General features: G+C 47.5%; 1 protein-coding gene across 9 annotated transcripts in view; it reads right to left on the bottom strand.

The window, feature by feature from the left end:
* LOC145358780 (receptor-type tyrosine-protein phosphatase delta-like) overlaps positions 1-18,542 on the bottom strand; it is a 517,644-nt gene that overhangs the window by 304,445 nt on the left and 194,657 nt on the right. The window lies entirely within an intron of this gene.

Genomic DNA, 18,542 nt, shown 5'->3' with positions numbered 1-18,542 from the left:
TGGGTGGATGTCGAAAATTCCAAGGTTTTTATTAGATAACCTACACAGCTCTGTCTGGTGTTGCGGCCAATATTCATCCTTCAATGAATATCATTAAGACACATTATGCGGTCTTTATATCCCTGTGTTTGTGAAACCTTGCTGTGAACTACAGATTTCATATCTCACAACAATATCGACACTTCACCAGCCATAAACCACGCTGCGCTGTCGCTGAGGTGCCGAATAAATGCAGAAGTGAGGCTAATTCTAAAAAGCCTCTCGCTTTGGTTTATTATAAACTTCCTTTCAGCAGGTTAGCAGTGTGGGATGCTGCAGACATCATTAATCCTCACAGGCGCAGGCAGGCTGTCAGTGGATTCCCACTGTGAGTGGCTCCTCACTTTGTTAGATCATGCATTGTGGAAGAGAGACAGAAAAAAAATCACACCTAAATAGAGGCGACATTGAGAAAAAAAACTCAGCGGGCAAGGCTCTGGAGAGGATCGGGGTAGGCAGACGCCGGGGGTCAGGTTGCCTCGTTACCCTCTCAGTTAGAGAATGATGCTGGGGATCAGGCGATGGAGTGACCCTCTCAGTTAGGGAATGATGCAAAGGGTAGCCATGGAGTGACCCTCTCAGTTGGGGAATGATGCCAGGGATTAGTTAGAGAGTGACTCTCTCAGTTGGGAATGATGCCAAGGATTAGCTATGGAGGGACCCTCTTGGTTAGCGAATGATGCCAGGGATTAGCTATGGAGTGACTCTCGGAGCTAGGGAATGATGCCAGGGACCAGGTTACACAGTGATCCTCTTGGTTAGGGAATGATGCATACAGAATGTATTTCAAAAAAGTCTGAGCTTCGAATTGAGTTGGACAAAGTAACAGTGCCCGGCGCTGAGGAGGGTGACGTTGGACTGGGATAAATAACTGAGGCCAAAAAGTTGTGGTATCAAAAAATTCCATACAGCTTGTGGGGCTAAAGGGATCAAGGGATATGTGTGGAAGGCGGGATCAGGGTATCGAATTTCATGATCAGCCATGATCAAGCTGAATGGCGGAGCAGGCTTGAAGGGCTGAATCGCCTACTCCTGCTTCTCGTTTCGATGTATCACTCATTACTCAACTTCTAAATTGCTAAATTATTGGGTGCTTATTGAAATCCAGTGCTGAGTGAGCAGAAACTTCCTCCAATTCGATATCGGGAAGACTGGAGTCATTGTTCTAGCCCCGGTCCAAACACTGTTCCCTAGCTACTGACTTCAGTCTCTCTCCAGTAACTGTTGGAGATTAATCCAGTCTATTTGCAACCTCGTGTTGTGCTTGACCAGAAAGTAAGCTTCTGATCACATAGCCACAATTTCACTAAGAGAACCTATTTTCACCCCTGTAACAGTACCCCACGTTGCTCCTATTCAGCTCACCTGCTTCTGAAACCTCATCTTACCTCCGGTTGCACATTTTCCAGGCAAGTCCTGGCTAGTCTCTTCAACTCTATCCTCCAAAAAGCAAGGTCATCCTAAACCCTGTTGCCCCTGTCATAACTCGCACCGTTCCCAACCCCCTGTGACCTCCTGTTCAAGTAACACCTTGATTCTCATTCAAATCCCTCTACGGCCATGCCCCTCCCTATCTCTGTAATCTCCTCCAGCTCCATAATCCTTTGAGATATCTGCACTCCTCCAATTCTGGCACCCCCGGATTTTAGTTGCTTCACCACTGCAGGTTGTGTCGACAACTGCTTGGGCCCTAAGCTCTGGAATCCTCTCCCAAAACCTCTCCATTTTTCTACCTTGCTTTTCCCCTTCAAAACATTCCCTAAAACCTACCTCTTTGGCTAAGCTTTTGGTCATTGACCTAATATCTCCTCATGTGGCTCTGTGTCACATTTTGATTTGTACGCCGGAATCTTACAGCCACGCCAGCCCCAGAATCAGGGCGGGTGGGGCTTAACATAGAACAAGAACGTAGAAGAACCCTACAGTGCAGAAACAGGCCCTTCGGCCCATCGAGTCTGCACCGACCACAATCCCACCCAGGCCCTATTCCCATATCCCTACACATTTACCCACTAATCCCTCTAACCTACACATCCCAGGACACTAAGGGGCAATTTTAGTATGGCCAATCAACCTAACCCACACATCTTTGGACTGTGGGAAGAAACCAGAGCACCGGGAGGAAACCCACGCAGACACGAGGAGAATGTGCAAACTCCACACAGACAGTGACCCGAGCCGGGAATCGAACCCAGGTCCCTGGAGCTGTGAAGCAGCAGTGCTAACCACTGTGTTACCGTGCCGCCTTCACCTGAACGGCGGAATTCTCTGTTGGCTTCAGGCAGGATTTTATGAGCCTCGCCCGAGCGAGGTCGTAAAATAACGGCTGTAATGCTTCAGTGAGGCATCTGGGAACATTTTATGCAAAGAGAAATGACTGCTGCTATATTCCAGCTACAATAACTCCAGAACTCGGCTAAAAAGAATGGTCCTTTATTGCGCAAAATTAAGTAAAGCAAAAGCCTCGAGGCTGTGGTAAACACAAACAGGAACCAATGGGGGCAATACAATAATGGACCCGCTCACGGGCCTGCTTTATACAGGGCTCTGTCTACAAGCTTCACCTGGTTAGTTAATTACTAATCCCCAGGGAGATCGTATTCAAGGAGTCCTACAGGAAGGTCAATCAGTGATTCCCCCATGCAAGTCTTGGGGGTTATCACATCAGGGCATTTATCTGAATGGCAGTGGGCTTTGGTCAGATTATCAAGACTGGCAGTGAACTAGAGTCAGGTTCTCTTGGGGCATGAACAGTGCCAATGTCCATGTTGTCAACTCATCTTGTTAATTATGGAGCTGGAGAAATGACAGTGCAACAGGTTCACCTTTAGGATGTGCGTCTGAATCCAGCTCCGAATGATGAGGTGGGATCCTCCCCTGCCCCGCTGCAAGAGTCTTTGATGAATTTCCTTGGGTCTGAAGTGCAATGTTGGGGTAAAGAGGATAGGAAATAGGACCATATATCCATAGAATCCCTACAGTGCAGAATGAGGCCATTCAGCTCATTGAGTCTGCACCAACTCTCTAAAAGCACATTTTACCCACACTATCTCCATAACCTCACACATTTCCCATGGCTAATCCACTTAACCTACACATCTTTGGACAATAAGGGCAATTTAACATGGCCAATCCACCTAAGCTTTGGACTGTGGGAGGAAACCGGAGGACCTGGGGGAAACCCATGCAGACATGGGGAGAATGTGCAGACTCCACATAGACTGTCACCCAAGGCTGGACTTGATCCCGGGAACTGTGAGGTTGCAGTGCTAACTACTACGCTGCCCTTTTCTGGCAGGTCTTTGGCCTACACACTAATTCCTGCTGGAGGAGTCCTGACTGCCTGCAGACTGCCTGATGGCAAGGATGCATTGTTGGTGAGATGATGCCACCCTTCAGGTTATCGGTGCCGCCTGAGCATCCAGATCAATAGAAAGGACAAGGGTGGACACACAGGAATTTCCCAGCTTGGATCATGGCTGGAAGGCCATGGCTGGTGGTGAACACAATAAGGTCCGTCCCTCACTTGGATGTGTTGGCGTCTCATTCAACGGGTGTGCTGGCCAGTCTACGGGGGAAGCTTGACAGCGTAGCACCAAATTCCTCAGTCCACCTCGCCACCAAGGCAGGCACCCCAGGGTCTTCCCACCCTCCCTGGGTACTGGCTGGGGTTATTCAATGAAGTAACTCCACTGTAACCTGAAAGAGACTGGCAAGGTTGGCAGCAGAGGTCAGCAGCACACTGGGGTTCCCCTGGTGACAATGTCGAGTTCGTGAACTCTGCCCCCTGCCCTAATAAGGCATTCAACTACACTATTCACTCACGCTTAGAAATACAACTACGTAATGTTAAATTTGCTTGTGCAGGACATACTGTGGCATTTCACATGGAAGTTTATTGAGCACCAGTGTGTTTGGATGCTCTTCAGCGATTTGTCACGCTGCCGTCAGCTCTCGACCAGATGGTCTGGGAATGAAAGTCAACTTGCTTCCCATACAACAACTGGCTGATCTGGCAGCAGTGCTGTGGGGTCAGCCAATGCTCGCTAGGTGCTGCTTCCCTGCTCCCTTCGAGTCATTCAATTTGGCAGTCATGGTTCAGAGGGTGAGGGCCCTTGGTGAGATGGTCCTTTGGGGACCCGGGGGATTCCACGGTGAATTAGCTGACTGGGGTTCGGCCTGGTCACTGCGCTCTTCACCCCAGTCAGAAAAAGCGTCAAGGTCATAGAAACATAGAAGCTAGAAGCAGGAGCAGGCCATAACCAGATCGAAATAATTGCTACAATGCTCCAGTTTTGGAGATTGGCAAACCTGCAAATTCACTACCATTCAGTGGTAGTGAATTCCACACATTCACCACCCTCTGGGTGAAGAAATTTCTCCTCATCTCAGTTCTAAAAGCTTTACTCCTTACCCTCAAACGATGACTCCTGGTTCTGGACTCCCTCACCATCAGGAACATTCTTTCTGAATCTACCCTGTTAGAATTTTATAAGTTTCTGTGAGATCCCCTCTCACTCTTCTAAACTCCGGTGAACATAATCCTAACCGACTTAGTCTCTCCTCATATGACAGACCTGCCATCCCAGGGTCGATCAGTCCTGTCAGGTTCAGGAGCTTTTCTAGAAGCTTCCCAGTTAATTCGGAATGGGGGGTAGTCAGATATTTTGGCCATTGGCGGACCCCACAAGTGCAAAGCTGGAACCTCCCAGGACAGCAGCGGCACTGGAAATTCACGTTATTATGAGTTCCATGTGCTGCTTTTGATGTCCGCTTATCCATTACTACCCAGTACAACTGGGGAGGGAAGAGGCCTACGGATGGAGGGTGAGGCTGCCCCGTTGACAGGCTGCTCTTCTGAGACACAAGGTACAAGAGTTAACTCCACTGTCCCATCGACCAAACAGGGATCCAAAAGGAGGCAGGGATGGAAACAGGGTTATAACATCGCAGCCCTGATTCTCCGATGCAGGTTCCTGGGCTCGCTGGGAACTTGCGGTCAAGAAAATTAACCCTTCAGTTTCGAAGGCTGGAGATGGGGACTCCTCGTGAGCACTCTCGCCTGCTGTAGCTCTTCTGACTGGAAGATCTGACTGGAAAGTGAGGTCCCGAGGGCGAGACTCTTTGCAGGTTCGCCGATCTCCAAAACTGGAGGGTTGTAGCAATTATTTCGATCTGGTTATTCTCCCGAGCCAACCTGCCAACTGAGTGACAGCAAACAGTTCTACCCCCGTCAAGAGAAACAGCTTAAATCTGAATCAGACCAGTGTTTGAAAAGAAAGCCACGCTTTCCGTCACCATAAGGGTTTGGCTGTGTAAATACTGCGAGTTTTAAAGCGAGCTATAATGTAAAACGCCAGCAGTTTATTTTCCCCAGACAGCTATTTGAATAGATATTTCTCGGGTGCCTGCACGGTATCCCAGGATGCACTTGTTTCGTTTGACACTTTCAATTTATCAGACAACTTTGTTGTTTCATCTGCAGAGAGCTCAGCGTGTTATCATTCCTTTCCATGCCCTTCTCTTTTTTCATCCCCACTTCCACCCTTTGCTGAGGCAAAGTACCCTGGGATCAATCGTAGCAAAGGTAAAAGCAAAATACTGGGATGCTGGAACCTGGAACACAAACTCTTTGTCGGAGGTGTTTGCTGTTACTGGGGGCATAACTATAAGGTTCATGGTGGGAGATATAGGAGGGATGTCCGAGGTAGATTCTATACTCAGAGAGTGGTTGGGGTGCGGAATAGACTGCCTGCTGTGATAGTGGAGTCGGATACTTTAGGAACTTTTAAGCGGTTATTGGATAGGCACATGGAGCACTCCAGAATGATAGGGAGTGGGATAGCTTGATCCTGGGATTGGACATAGCTCGGCACAACATCGAGGGCCGAAGGGCCTGCACTGTGCTGTTGTGTTTCTGTGAGCTCTGACGAAGGGTCATCCAGACTTGAAACGATGGCTCTATTCTCTCTCCACAGGTACTGCTGAGATTTTCCAGCTTTTTCTACTTCTGTCTCAGGTATAGAAACACATTTCTGATCAGATTTAGAAAAAAATATTCCTTTCTCAGAATTATAAAGCCAATGTGCAGAGTGGACAGGGCAAGCTACTAATCCACCCCCTCACTTGCTCCACAACCCCATTCAAATTGAACACAGAACATGGAACAAACTGAATCCAATTCACGGCGCTCATGCGAGAGACTAACTAGATCCACGTTGGCAACAGCAGGCATTGCTTCTCATAGAATCATAGAATCCCTTCAGTGCACAAGGAGGCCATTTGGCCTATCAAGCCGACACCAACAACATTCCCACCCATGCTCTATCCCTTTAACTCTATATATTTATCCTGCTAATCCCCCCGACACTAATGGACAATTCAGCATGGCCAATCCATTTAACCCGCACATCTTTGGACTGTGGGAGGAAACCGGAGCACCCAGAGGAAACCCACACAAACACGGGGACAATGTTCAAACTCCACACAGACAGTGACCCCAAGCCGGGGATTGAACCTGGGTCTCTGGGGCTGTGAGGCAGCTGTGCTAATCACTGTACGCCCTTTGATTTGATTTATTATTGTCACATGTATTGGGATACAGTAAAAGGTATTGTTTCTTGCGTGCTATACAGACAAAGCATACCGTAGATAGAGTATATAGGGGCGAAGGACAGGAGAGGGTGCAAAGTATAGTGTTACAGTCATAACCAGAGAAAGATCAACTTAATATAAGGTAAGTCCATTAAAAGGGAAGAAGCTATTCTCGAATCGGTTGGTAAGTGGCCTCAGACTTTTGTAACTTTTTCCCGACGCAAGAAGATGGAAGAGAGAATGTCCGGAGTGGGGTCCTTAATTATGCCGGCTGCTTTTCTGAAGCAGCGGGAAGTGTAGACAGAGTCAATAGATGGGAGACTGGTTTGCGTGATAGGCTAGTTTGCATGATGGACTGGCCTTCGCTCACCACCCTTTGTCTTGGCCCTACTGTGTTCGACCTTAGCCAAAAACGTTGGATCAGTTCCCTCAGCCGTCTGGAGAGCTGGTGTCTGTTTGACTTTGGTACCTTCTGCCAAAATCCAGATTTCATTCACTGAATTTGAATTCCACCGGTTTCTGGGGTGGTAGAGGGGGAGGGGGATGCTGGATTTGGAGTCCTGTCTCCAAAGCATTAGCCTGGGTCCCTGGATGACTAGCTCAGTGACATTATTGCTGTGCCACTGCCTCCCTCCCTAGAACACAGAACCCTACAGTGCGGAAAGAGACCATTTGGCCCATCGAGTCTGCACCGACCACAATCCCACCTAGGTCCTACCTCCATATCCCTACATATTATACCCACTAATCCCTCTAACTCACACATCCCTGGACACTAAGGGGCAATTTCTTAGCATGGCCAATCAACCTAACCCGCGCATCTTTGGACTGTGGGAGGAAACCGGAGCACCCGGAGGAAACCCACGCAGACATGAGGAGAATGTGCAAACTCCACACAGACAGTGACCCGAGCTGAGAATCGAACCCAGGACCCTGGAGCTGTGAAGCAGCAGTGCTAACCCACTGTGCTACCGTGCCGCCCTAAACCAATGGAGCACGGCTCGAATATTCAAATTACATCTACGTCTGTGGAATCAGCGTTGGATAATTGGACTGAGCAGTTCAGAAGACCCAGGTCTCTCCACCAAAGTCGAGTTTGTTTATAACTGTTGCTTGAAATCGGGGATTGAGTTTCGGCCTTGAACTCAGTCCCTCTAAACAGTCTTCATTTCGAAAATTCACTGTTTCCGCATCTGTGCTGCTTTCAATTGATTTTTTTTTAGAAGGTTCGGGGCCATCAGTAAGTTGCTGAGAATAAGAAGTCAGAGATTGATGTCTATGGCATCAATACTGCAGGCTCACTATCACTGGACTGGCTGTGCTTGAAAACAGGAGGATTAAATGTCTAAAAAATTTAATTGCTTCACAGTATCCTGGTGACTGGGGTCAAGATGAGGTGATGGCCTCCTGGTATTATTGCTTGACTATTAATCCAGAAACTCAGCTAACGTTCTGGGGACCCGGGTTCGAATCCCCACACCACTTGGGTCACGCCCTCAGTCACAGATGCTTCCTTTAATCCCCATTGGTTACATTGTCTACCAGGTCAGCTGGTCCTCACAACATGTTAACATTGGTTCCATTATAACATGGTGGCTTGTCTTCCACAATCCGTAGGATTTATGAGGAAATGGAACAAGATGGATTGGAAGGGAACTTTAACATGCAGAGACGTGCTTACTGTTCTTCACCAGTAACCCCTGGGTTAGCTTTATATCAGACACATGCTTTTGTGATGGCATGTTCTGGGTAGACCCTGATCGCCATTCCAGCGGATCATGAAGGTGGCAACAATGGCTCACATTTAGCTTATGAGGAGAGATTATATTGACTGGGTCTGTACTCGTTGGAGTTTACAAGGCTGAGGGGGGATCTTATAGAGATTTACAAGATAATGAAGGGTCTAGATTTTAATTCACAGGTTTTAAGTCGGCCGGCCTTGTTGTCCAACGAGGGGCATACACGCGATGGGTCGTACTTGGGCTGCTCTTGATTGTTCGAGATTGGCCTAGTGCTTCATGTTGTTAGTGTACGCTTAAACTGGACCAGATACTGGGCAACACGACAGCTCAGTGACTATCACTGTTTGCTGTGCAGACACATGGATTTGGGCCAGTGTCTGTGGGAGTTTGCGCATTCTCCCTGTGCTTGCGTGGGTTTTCTCCGGGTGCTCCGGTTTCCTCCCACACCCCAAAGATGTGCTATTAGGCTGATTGGGAGTAATAAATTGTCCCTAAATTAGTTCCCCTCAATGTGGATGGCCATAAAACAATAGATAAGGGTCATGGGTGGAGGGGGGGACTGGTAATGTTAAAATGGCGGCGTGGGCTCGTTGGGCCGAAGGGCCTGTTTCCCGGGCTGTTTTTGTTCTTTGTTCTTTGTTTTGTTTGTAGATAGGGTAGAGGTAGAGAGATTCTTTCTGCTCGGAAAGGAAACCAGAACTAGAGGACGCAGCCTCAAGATAAGGGGGGGCAGTTTAGAATGGAGTTGAGGAGGAACTTCTTCACTCAAAGGGTGGTGAAACTCTGGAATTCTCTGCCCGTTGAAGTGGTGGAGGCTGCCTCGCTGAATATATTTAAGTCACGGGTAGATAGGTTTCTGATAGACAGGGGAATTAAGGGTTATGGGGAGAAAGCGGGAAAGTGGAACTGATCCACTTCAGATCAGCCATGATCTTATTTGAATGGCGGGGCAGGCTCGAAGGGCTAGATGGCCTACTCCTGCTCCTATTTCTTATGTTCTTATAAAGCAAATTCTATACGGTCACTCAAGGCTGGAATTAAACCCGGATCCCTGGCGTTGTGAGGCAGCAGCGCTAATCGCTATGCCGGTTCAAAGCTCCCACCCAGGACTTTTGCAGAGTTTACAGCTGATATTCGCCGATTTTTAGCTTTCATTGTATTCCTTAAAGAGGCAGTAGAACAAAATTAAAATTCCAATGATCCAACCTCAAGCACAGAAAGCCCCTGTGAAAGTGTCGGGAAGGAGTTCTGTGGTATCCGTGTGCAGTGCTGTTGGCGATATATTGATACGGGGTATTTATGCTGATGTTACACATTGGGACACCAGCAATTACTCCTGAGTCTGAACGAGCCTGGTACAAAACCCAGAAAGTTTCATCACTCTCAGCCGCAACCTGTAAACCAGTAAACCGTACGGAGGGAAGCTGGCTTCACTTCCAATCAATGCTGTTCATTCTTTCCTCCATTCATTTTGAGTAGCATTGTCAGGAGAGCTCCCCCTCTGACTTCAAAGGTGATAAACTGAAGCTCAAATCCTAATAAAATCCTAAAGGCCAGGCTGGGTCAGGACAGCGGATTTCCTTCCCTCACTTCCCTAACCAACCTAACTCGCACATCTTTGGGGCGTGGGGGAAACCGGAGCACCTGGAGGAAACCCACGCAGACACGGGGGGAATGTGCATACTCCACACAGATAGTCACCCGGGGCCAGAATTGAACCCGGGTCCCTGGTGCTGTGAGGCAGTAGTGCTAACCACTGTGCCACCACCATGCCGCATGGTGCGGTTATATGGGCGTGAGCACCGAGGATGTGTTGCCCTACTGGAGGTGCTGGTCAAGTGTTCCTGCTTTGGGCTCGATCTGGATCGTAAATGAAATGAATACAGAAAAATGCTGGAAAAACTCAGCAGGTCTGTGGAAGGAAAGACAGAGAATAGAACATCCCCGTTTCTGTATGCCCCACTACCACTGCGGGCAAGAAAGGAGAATTTGGCGCTCAACCAAATCTCCATTCACAGCAGCGGGACTGGAGAATCCCAACCGGGGGTGAGGTTGGAGAATTCTAGCAGAGTTAACATTTCTGGTCCGTGTGACTTCTTCACTCAGGGGGTGGTGGGGATCTGGAACTCATTGCCTGAAAGGGTGGTAGGGGCAGGAACCCTCACTACGTTTTAGAAGCATTTAGATGAAACGCCATAGCTTACAAGGCTGGAAAATGAGATTAGAATAGACAGGTGCTTGATGGCTGGCGCAAACACGATGGGCCGAAGGGTCTCATTCTGTGCCGACTCCTCTTCAGAGCTCTCTCCACAGATGCTGCCAGACCTGCCGAGTCTTTCCAACACGTTGTGTTGTGATTTCAGACTTCCATAAGAGCAAATAAGACTAATAAGACTTCAAATAAGAGCAGTATCTTGCTCTTATTTTGGGCATAATACCAAGTCAGCTGAAACAGGTTTCTACATAAGAACATCAGAAATAGGAGCAGGAGTAGGCCATCTAGCCCCTCGAGCCTGCCCCACCATTCAATAAGATCATGGCTGATCTGAAGTGGATCAGTTCCACTTTCCCGCCTGCTCCCCAGAACCCTTAATTCCCCTGTCTATCAGAAACCTATCTACCCGTGACTTAAATATATTTAGCGAGGTAGCCTCCACCACTTCAACGGGCAGAGAATTCCAGAGATTCACCACCCTTTGAGTGAAGAAGTTCCTCCTCAACTCCGTTCTAAACTGCCCCACCCCCCTCTTATCTTGAGGCTGTGCCATCTCGTTCTGCTGTCCTTTCTGAGCGGGAAGAATCTCTCTACCTCTACTCTATCCATCCCCTTCATTATCTTATAAGTCTCTATAAGATCCCCCCTCATCCTTCTAAACTCCAACGAGTACAGACCCAGTCTATTTAGTCTCTCTTCATAGTCTGACCCCCTCATCTCCGGTATCAGCCTAGTAAACCTCCTCTGCACTCCCCCCAAGGCCAATATATCCTTGCGCAAGTGCGGCGACCAAAACTGCACACAGTACTCCTGCAGCGGCCTCACCAATGCCCTGTACAGTTGCAGCAAGACCTCCCTGCTTTTATATTCTATTCTGTGCTGGGGTTTCAACTCAAATTTATTTCTTTCCCCGAAAGTAAAATCTGCCAGGAACCATAGCAAGTGACAAGCCTTTGAGAACATAATTTAGGGAGATTAGTTTGGGAACAAATATTTCTTGCTATATTTAACAATAACCTGATGCAGTTTGATTAACACCGCTGAACGTGACTTTATCACAGAAAACTAGTTTGTTAATTAGTGTCTAACCCACCGCCTGTGAGTAATCTGATTATAAATAACTAAAAATGACTTTTAAAAAAAACCATACAAAGCCATTTGCTAATTATATCGGCGTAGGGCAGTCAGTTTTTTCGTAAATTAAAATGATATATTTAAAAGCTTTTAAAACTTGCTAATTAGTGCCCTTGCAATCATTAAAAATCTTAATGTTAAGAGCCTCCAAAGGCGGACGCAATCAAGTATGAAGTTGTCATGGTGATTAACTCGATCTGTGGCTAGTTTGGTAGGCGTGGCAGGCTTCCAGTGCAATAGTTTTTCATGGAATCGCTACAGAGCCGAAGGAGGCCATTCAGCCCATCGAGTCTGCACCAACAACAATCCCCACCCCTATCCCCACACATTTACCCCGCTGATCCCTCTAACCTACACATCCCGGCTTACTAACAGGCAATTTAGCACGGCCGATACATCTAACCTGCACGTCTTTGGACTGTGGGAGGAAACCCACACAGACACAGGGAGAATGTGCAAACTCCACACAGACACTCGAGCCAGGAATCGAACCCAGGTCCCTGGGGCTGCGAGGCAGCAGTGCTAACCACAATGCCAACATATAAGATGATTAGAGGTTTAGATAGGGTGGATAGTAATAGCCTTTCTCCTCTGATGGAGAAATCTAGCACGAGGGGGCATGGCTTTAAATTAAGGGGGGGTAGTTATAGGACAGATGTCAGGGGTAGGTTCTTTACCCAGAGGGTGGTGAGGGATTGGAATGCCCTGCCTGCTGCAGTTGTAAATGCGCCTAGTTTGGGGGCGTTTAAGAGATCCGTGGATAGGTTTATGGACGAAAAGGGATTGGTTTAGGTTAGTGGGTCATTGTTTTGTAACTGGTCGGCGCAACATCGTGGGCCGAAGGGCCTGTTCTGTGCTGTAATGTTCTATGTTCTATGTTCTATGCTGTCCAGCACTAAATTTTGCGGAAACCCATCTTTTTTTATTCACTCGTAGCTGGGCCAGCATTTATTGCCCATCCCTAGTTGCTTTTCTACTGAGTGACTCACTCAGCTGTTTCAGAGGGCGGGTGAGAGTCAACCACATTGCTGTGGCTCTGGAGTCACATGTAGGCCAGACCGGGTAAGGGTGGCAGATTTCCTTCTCTAAAGGACATTTGTAAACCAGATGAGTTTTTCTGACGATCGACAATAGTTTCATGGTCATCAGTAGATCCTTAATTCCAGATATTTTTTATTGAATTCAATTTCCACCACTTGCCATGGTGGGATTCGAACCCTGAACATTAACTGAGCTTTTGGACTAATAGTCTGGTGATAGTACCACGAGGCCATCGCTTCCCCTTTAATTTGTGCTGGGCATAGTTTGCCCTGGGAGTTCTCTGATCTTTAGCGTTGATGTGGTTGATTCGGGGGTAGCCTACGTAGAGTTAGTTGGTGTCAGACAAGGCAGCAATTACACTGCCACAATTAGCATTTGTTGTTTCTGGGTTTGACAGGGGAACAATCCACCAAGAGCCTACTCCTCCTGGACGAGCGGATGTGTCAAAAATCATTGTTGACGCTCTCCGTGGGGAGTCAGCCCGCTGACACTCACTGCCCAGGCTTGCACGTAAAGAGGAGGCAATCTGAGTGAGGTACCAGGTGTTGGCCAGAGGCTGTAAGCCTGCGTCCCAGCAATAATCAGCATCGTATCAGAGGAGGAAGGGTGAGGAAACAGCTTGCACTTAATAAAATAGAGAGAGAGAGCGAGAGATAGAGAGTGAGAGAAAAAGAGAATGAGACAGATAAAGAGAAAGAGACGGAAAGAGAGAGAAAAAAATTAAAGAGAGAGAGAAAGAAAAAGAGAAAGAGAGAGAGAAAGAAATCAAAAAAGAGAGAGAGAGAGAAAGAGAGAGAGAGAGAATAAAATAGAGAGAGAGAGTGAGAACAAGAGATAGAGAGTGAGAGAAAAAGAGAATGAGACAGATAAAGAGAAAGAGATGGAAAGAAAGAGAGAGAAAAAAATTAAAGAGAGAGAGAAAGAAAAAGAGAGAGAAATCAAAAAAGAGAGAGAGAGAGAGAAAGAGAGAGAGAATAAAATAGAGAGAGAGAGAGAGTGAGAACAAGAGATAGAGAGTGAGAGCAAAAGAGAATGAGACAAATAAAGAGAAAGAGACGGAAAGAAAGAGAGGGAAAAAAAATTGAAGAGAGAGAGAAAGAAAAAGAGAAAGAGAGAGAGAGAAATCAAAAAAGAGAAAGAGAGAGAAAGAATTAACATGATGAACAGCTGTAATTCCCTACACAGCTGCTCTCAGGGAGGTTGCCTGACCCAAAGGTAGAGGAACCTTGGGACAAAGGAAGTGTAAGTTGGCACACAGCGTCACTGCGGCCCCTTCACCCTGAGAACACCATGAAAGGGTTTTACTGGACTCTGGGTAAACTGTGCAGTGGATAACCCGGGAACTTGCTGCAAGAGACAACCTTGAAAATGCCCTTGTGAGAATCACCGGGCAGCATCATGGACCATGTAGCATCACACAGGGTCAGAACACCAAGCGCAGGCCAGACACACCCCAGAATGTAGCTCAAGGTGCCCTTAGGAAACCGTGAGTTCACGCAGAGAAACACATTTTCAAGTCGTGCTTTGTTTAAAGGGATGTTAAAGCCACTACACCTTCTCATAAAACACAGAACGTACTTCCAAAACGAAAGCTAACTGGATAAATCACAATCTGTACATATCAATTTGCCTGTCACGGGGAGGTGGGAGTGTGTGGGATTGAGTGGATTGGTCAGGCTGCAATCCAATTCATGGACACACAGGAGATTTATTCGTCGCTTTGGTTACTTTCACAGTCCTGGATTATATGCAACTGACTAGCATCAAAACCAGTAGCTTTTGTGATAAATCATTTAGTCTTCCTTGCCAGCTCTCCTCCTTTGGACTGTGGGAGCTGTCAATTCTTGCTTGCAGATGGTTCTGTGGCATGGCTTCATCCTCCCACAATCAGGTCACTCAGCCCGGGCAGCGATCGTCTGCGGGCTATTCGGCTGCGGCAGGTATCACTGCCAGAGCTGATTCTGTTCTCGGCTAAGTTCCAAGTGCATGAGTGCTCTGGTCCCTGGAATGGGATCAGGGATGCGAATCCTGGCCAATATTTTTCTCTATCCCTAAATCAGGAGGCTGGGGCTAGTTTCAGTATCAATACCGCCAATTTGGCTGTTTCCTTTCAGAAATCTACTTGGGAAGCTCGTGGACCTCGACAATTTCTTTCCAAAAAGGCACACATTTGTCAGAAGAGACACGGCGGGGGCGGAGATGAGGAGCCTCAAAGTCTTAAGAAAGCAGAGGTCGGGGAATGAGCCCGTGGAATGAGTCTTTATTTTGGAAGATAAATGATTGTCACATTTTGGTCCCTTGCCCTCTCTTCCCGAGTGAGCCAGACTCCAGGATGGAACCAGCTTCCAGGAGCAGTCTCTACTCCGACAGTCAATTCCAGATGGGCAGCGGGAGCCTGCAATGTCCGTCTCTGAACTGAACGAGTGGTGAATACATTGGACGCTGCCTCAAACATTCTGCTCAATGGACGGAATTTTCTGCGTAACCCAACACAACTTTCGCAACAGTGGAGAGAGCCTGCCATAGGCTGGCAGTGGGATCTTCTGGTTCCGCCATCATCAATGGGGTTTTTGGTTTGATTTGATTTGTTACTGTCACATATATACAGTGAATATATTGCGAGCTCTACAGACAAAGCATAGAGTACATAGGGAAGAAGGAAAGGTGTGAGTGCCGAATGTAGTCTTACAGTCATAGCTAGGCTGTAGAGAAAGATCAACTTAATGCAAGGTAGGTCCATTCAAAAGTCTGATGGCAGCAGGGAAGAAGCTGTTCTTGACTCGGTTGGAACGTGACCTCAGACTTTTGTATCTTTTTCCCGAAGGAAGAAGGTGGAAGAGAGAATGTCCGGGGTGCGTGGGGTCCTTGATTATGCTGGCTGCTTTGTGGATAGTCTGGAGGGATGCCAGAAGTTGCAGCGTGATATAGATAGGATGCAAGATTGGGCGGAGAAGTGGCAGATGGACTTCAACCCGGATAAATGTGTAGTGGTCCATTTTGGCAGGTCAAATGGGATGAAGGAGTCTTATATCAAACGTAAGATTCTTAGCAGTGTAGAGGATCAGAAGGATCTTGGGGTCCGGGTCCAAAGGACTCTTAAATCAGCCTCGCGGGTGGAGGATGTGGTCAAGAAGGCGTATGGTGTACTGGCCTTCATTAATCGAGGGATTGAGTTTAGGAGTCGGGGGATAATGCTGCAACTTTATAAGACCCTAGTCAGTCCCCATTGGAGTACTGTGCGCAGTTCTGGTCGCCTCATTACAAGAAGGATGTGGAAGCTATTGAAAGGGTGCAGAAGAGATTTACAAGGATGTTGCCTGGATTGGGTGGCATGCCTTATGAGGATCGGTTGAGGGAGCTTGGCCTTTTCACCTTGGAGAGATGAAGGATGAGGGGTGAACTGATAGAGATGTATAAGATATTGAGAGGTACAGATCGAATGGATAGTCAGAGGCTTTTTTCCCAGGGCTGAAATGGTTGCCACAAGAGGACACAGGTTTAGGGTGCTGGGGAGTAGGTACAGAGGAGATGTCAGGGGTGAGTTTTTCACTCAGAGAGTGGTGAGTGCATGGTTTGGGCTGCTTTTAGATAAGTACATGGAAGTTATTAAGATAGTGGGTTATAGGTAAGCCTAGTAATCTCTAAGGTTGGGACATGTTCGGCACAACTTTGTGGGCCGAAGGGCCTGTATTGTGCTGTAGCTTTTCTATGTTTCTATGTTCTAACATTCCAGCCATAATCATATAATGTCAGACCGGGTTAGGGCAATCGATTTCCTTCCCTCAGGGGCAAAATCTGATCGAATTCAGGTGCCAATTTCATGGTTACCACACGATGATACTGCCTTCCTATTCCAAATTAACAGAATGCAAATTCCCCAGTGCCAAGTTGGGATTGGAACTCACGTCTCTGGACTTGTCCTTTGAATTACTCGTCCAGTAAATATATCCACCAAGCTACCGTATCCTTGTTGCGCTTACGTTTGGTAGCACGAACTCAGTCATTCAATATCCACCGTGACATTTTTTTTATGTACGTATAGACATAAAGAGAAACACTCTCCAGCTACAGGCTGGCAACGTTCAACACAGACATAATCCTCCGGGTTGTGTGAGGCCTGGTTTCACTGAACATAGCGGTAGCACATCGATTAAATCAGATGCTCACTGACCCCTACCTGCCGGTGTCAGGCTACAAGTGCAGATTATTGATGGCTGCTTGTTTGGCCACTATTCTCAGCGCACAATCAGTCCACAAGCAGGGCTGTCAGGACAAGCGGAGAGGATCGGGCCTTTCAGCTGCTGCCTGAGTGAAGCCTGTGGTAGCTCGTGGGGTTGGGTTTGGGAGCTTATCCCAAGCGCCGTGAGGTGGAAAATACTTTACGTGGCATTGTGGGTCAGATATTGTGCTTTGAAAGTGTAGCTTATCACACAATGATAAAGATTTGTCTGCTTCTATTCACATTGGCAGAATCTGAGCGACAAAATTATACCCTTAGTTTATTTAAATTCAATCATGGGGCATGGACATTGTTGGCTAGGCCAGCATTTATTGCCCATCCATAGTTGCGGTTAGCACTGCTGCCTTACAGTGCCAGGGGCACGGTTTCAATTCCCGGCTTGAGTCACTGTCTGTACGTTCTCCCCGTGTCTGCGTGGGTTTCCTCCGGGTGCTCAGGTTTCCTCCCACAGCCCAAAAGACGTGCTGGTTAGGTACACTGGAAATGCTAAATTCTCCCTCAGTCTACCTGAAAATGCGCTGGAGTGTGGCGACTAGGGGATCTTTACAGTAACTTCTTTACTCAGAGGGTAGTAAGGGCGTGGAATGCCCTGCCTGCAGCAGTTGTGGACTCGCCAACTTTAAGGGCGTTTAAATGGTCAGTCGACAGGCATATGGATAACATTGGAATAGTTTAGGTTAATGGGTCATTAGATTGGTTCCGCTGGTCGGCGCAACATCGAGGGCCGAAGGGCCTGTACTGCGCTGTAATGTTCTATGTTCATTGTAGTGTTAATGTAAGCCTACTTGTGAAACTAATAAATGAACGTCAAACTAGAAGGCAGTGGGGAGCTGCCTTCTTGAATCGCTGCAGTCCATATGCTGTGGGTTGACCCGTAATGCCTTTAGGGAGGGAAATCCAGCAATCTGACCCAGCAACAATGAAGGAACGGTGATATATTTCCAAGTCAGGGTGATGAGTGGCTTGGAGGGGAACTTGCAGGTGGTGGTGTTCCCATGTATCTGCTATTCTCACCCTTCTAGACGGAAGTGGTCGTGGGTTAAAAAATGGAACACAAATTTTTATAATAAATTTCCCGCACATCCTCCCTCCCCTTCAAATATATATTAAGTTCCACTTTCTCCACTGTCACAGGGATGTACTACTTGCGACATCTGTGATGGATGGGGGTGCAGATAAATTATCCCGGTCAACTCACTTTCAATACCAGCTTTGATTTTGCAGTTTAGCAAGAGGGTGTTGCTCATCGGATACAATCGCTGAAGCAAATTGTCTTTGAAATCAATTGAACTTTGCAAGATTGCGATCAAAGAAGAACTCCGCTAGGTCCAGGTGGTAAGTGGGTGAATGGAATTGAGGTTAGGCCCTGTTAGCCGAGGGGCTGAATGGCCCATTCCGGTTCCTGTGGCAACGCTGATAATCCGCTTGCAAATCGTCGGGCAGCTCTTGTCAACTTTGAGCTGTACAACAGCCGTGCTTTCCCCCGATTCCCTTCCCCTGCTGCACCCCCCCGACCACGACACACACACACACACAC

This window comes from Carcharhinus amblyrhynchos, chromosome 26 (genome assembly GCF_965287045.1).
Source record: "Carcharhinus amblyrhynchos chromosome 26, sCarAmb.v2.hapA, whole genome shotgun sequence".
Classification (NCBI taxonomy): Eukaryota; Metazoa; Chordata; class Chondrichthyes; order Carcharhiniformes; family Carcharhinidae; genus Carcharhinus; species Carcharhinus amblyrhynchos.
The sequence above is the reverse complement of the archived record's forward strand: the minus strand, read 5'-3'. Positions and strand labels throughout refer to the sequence as shown.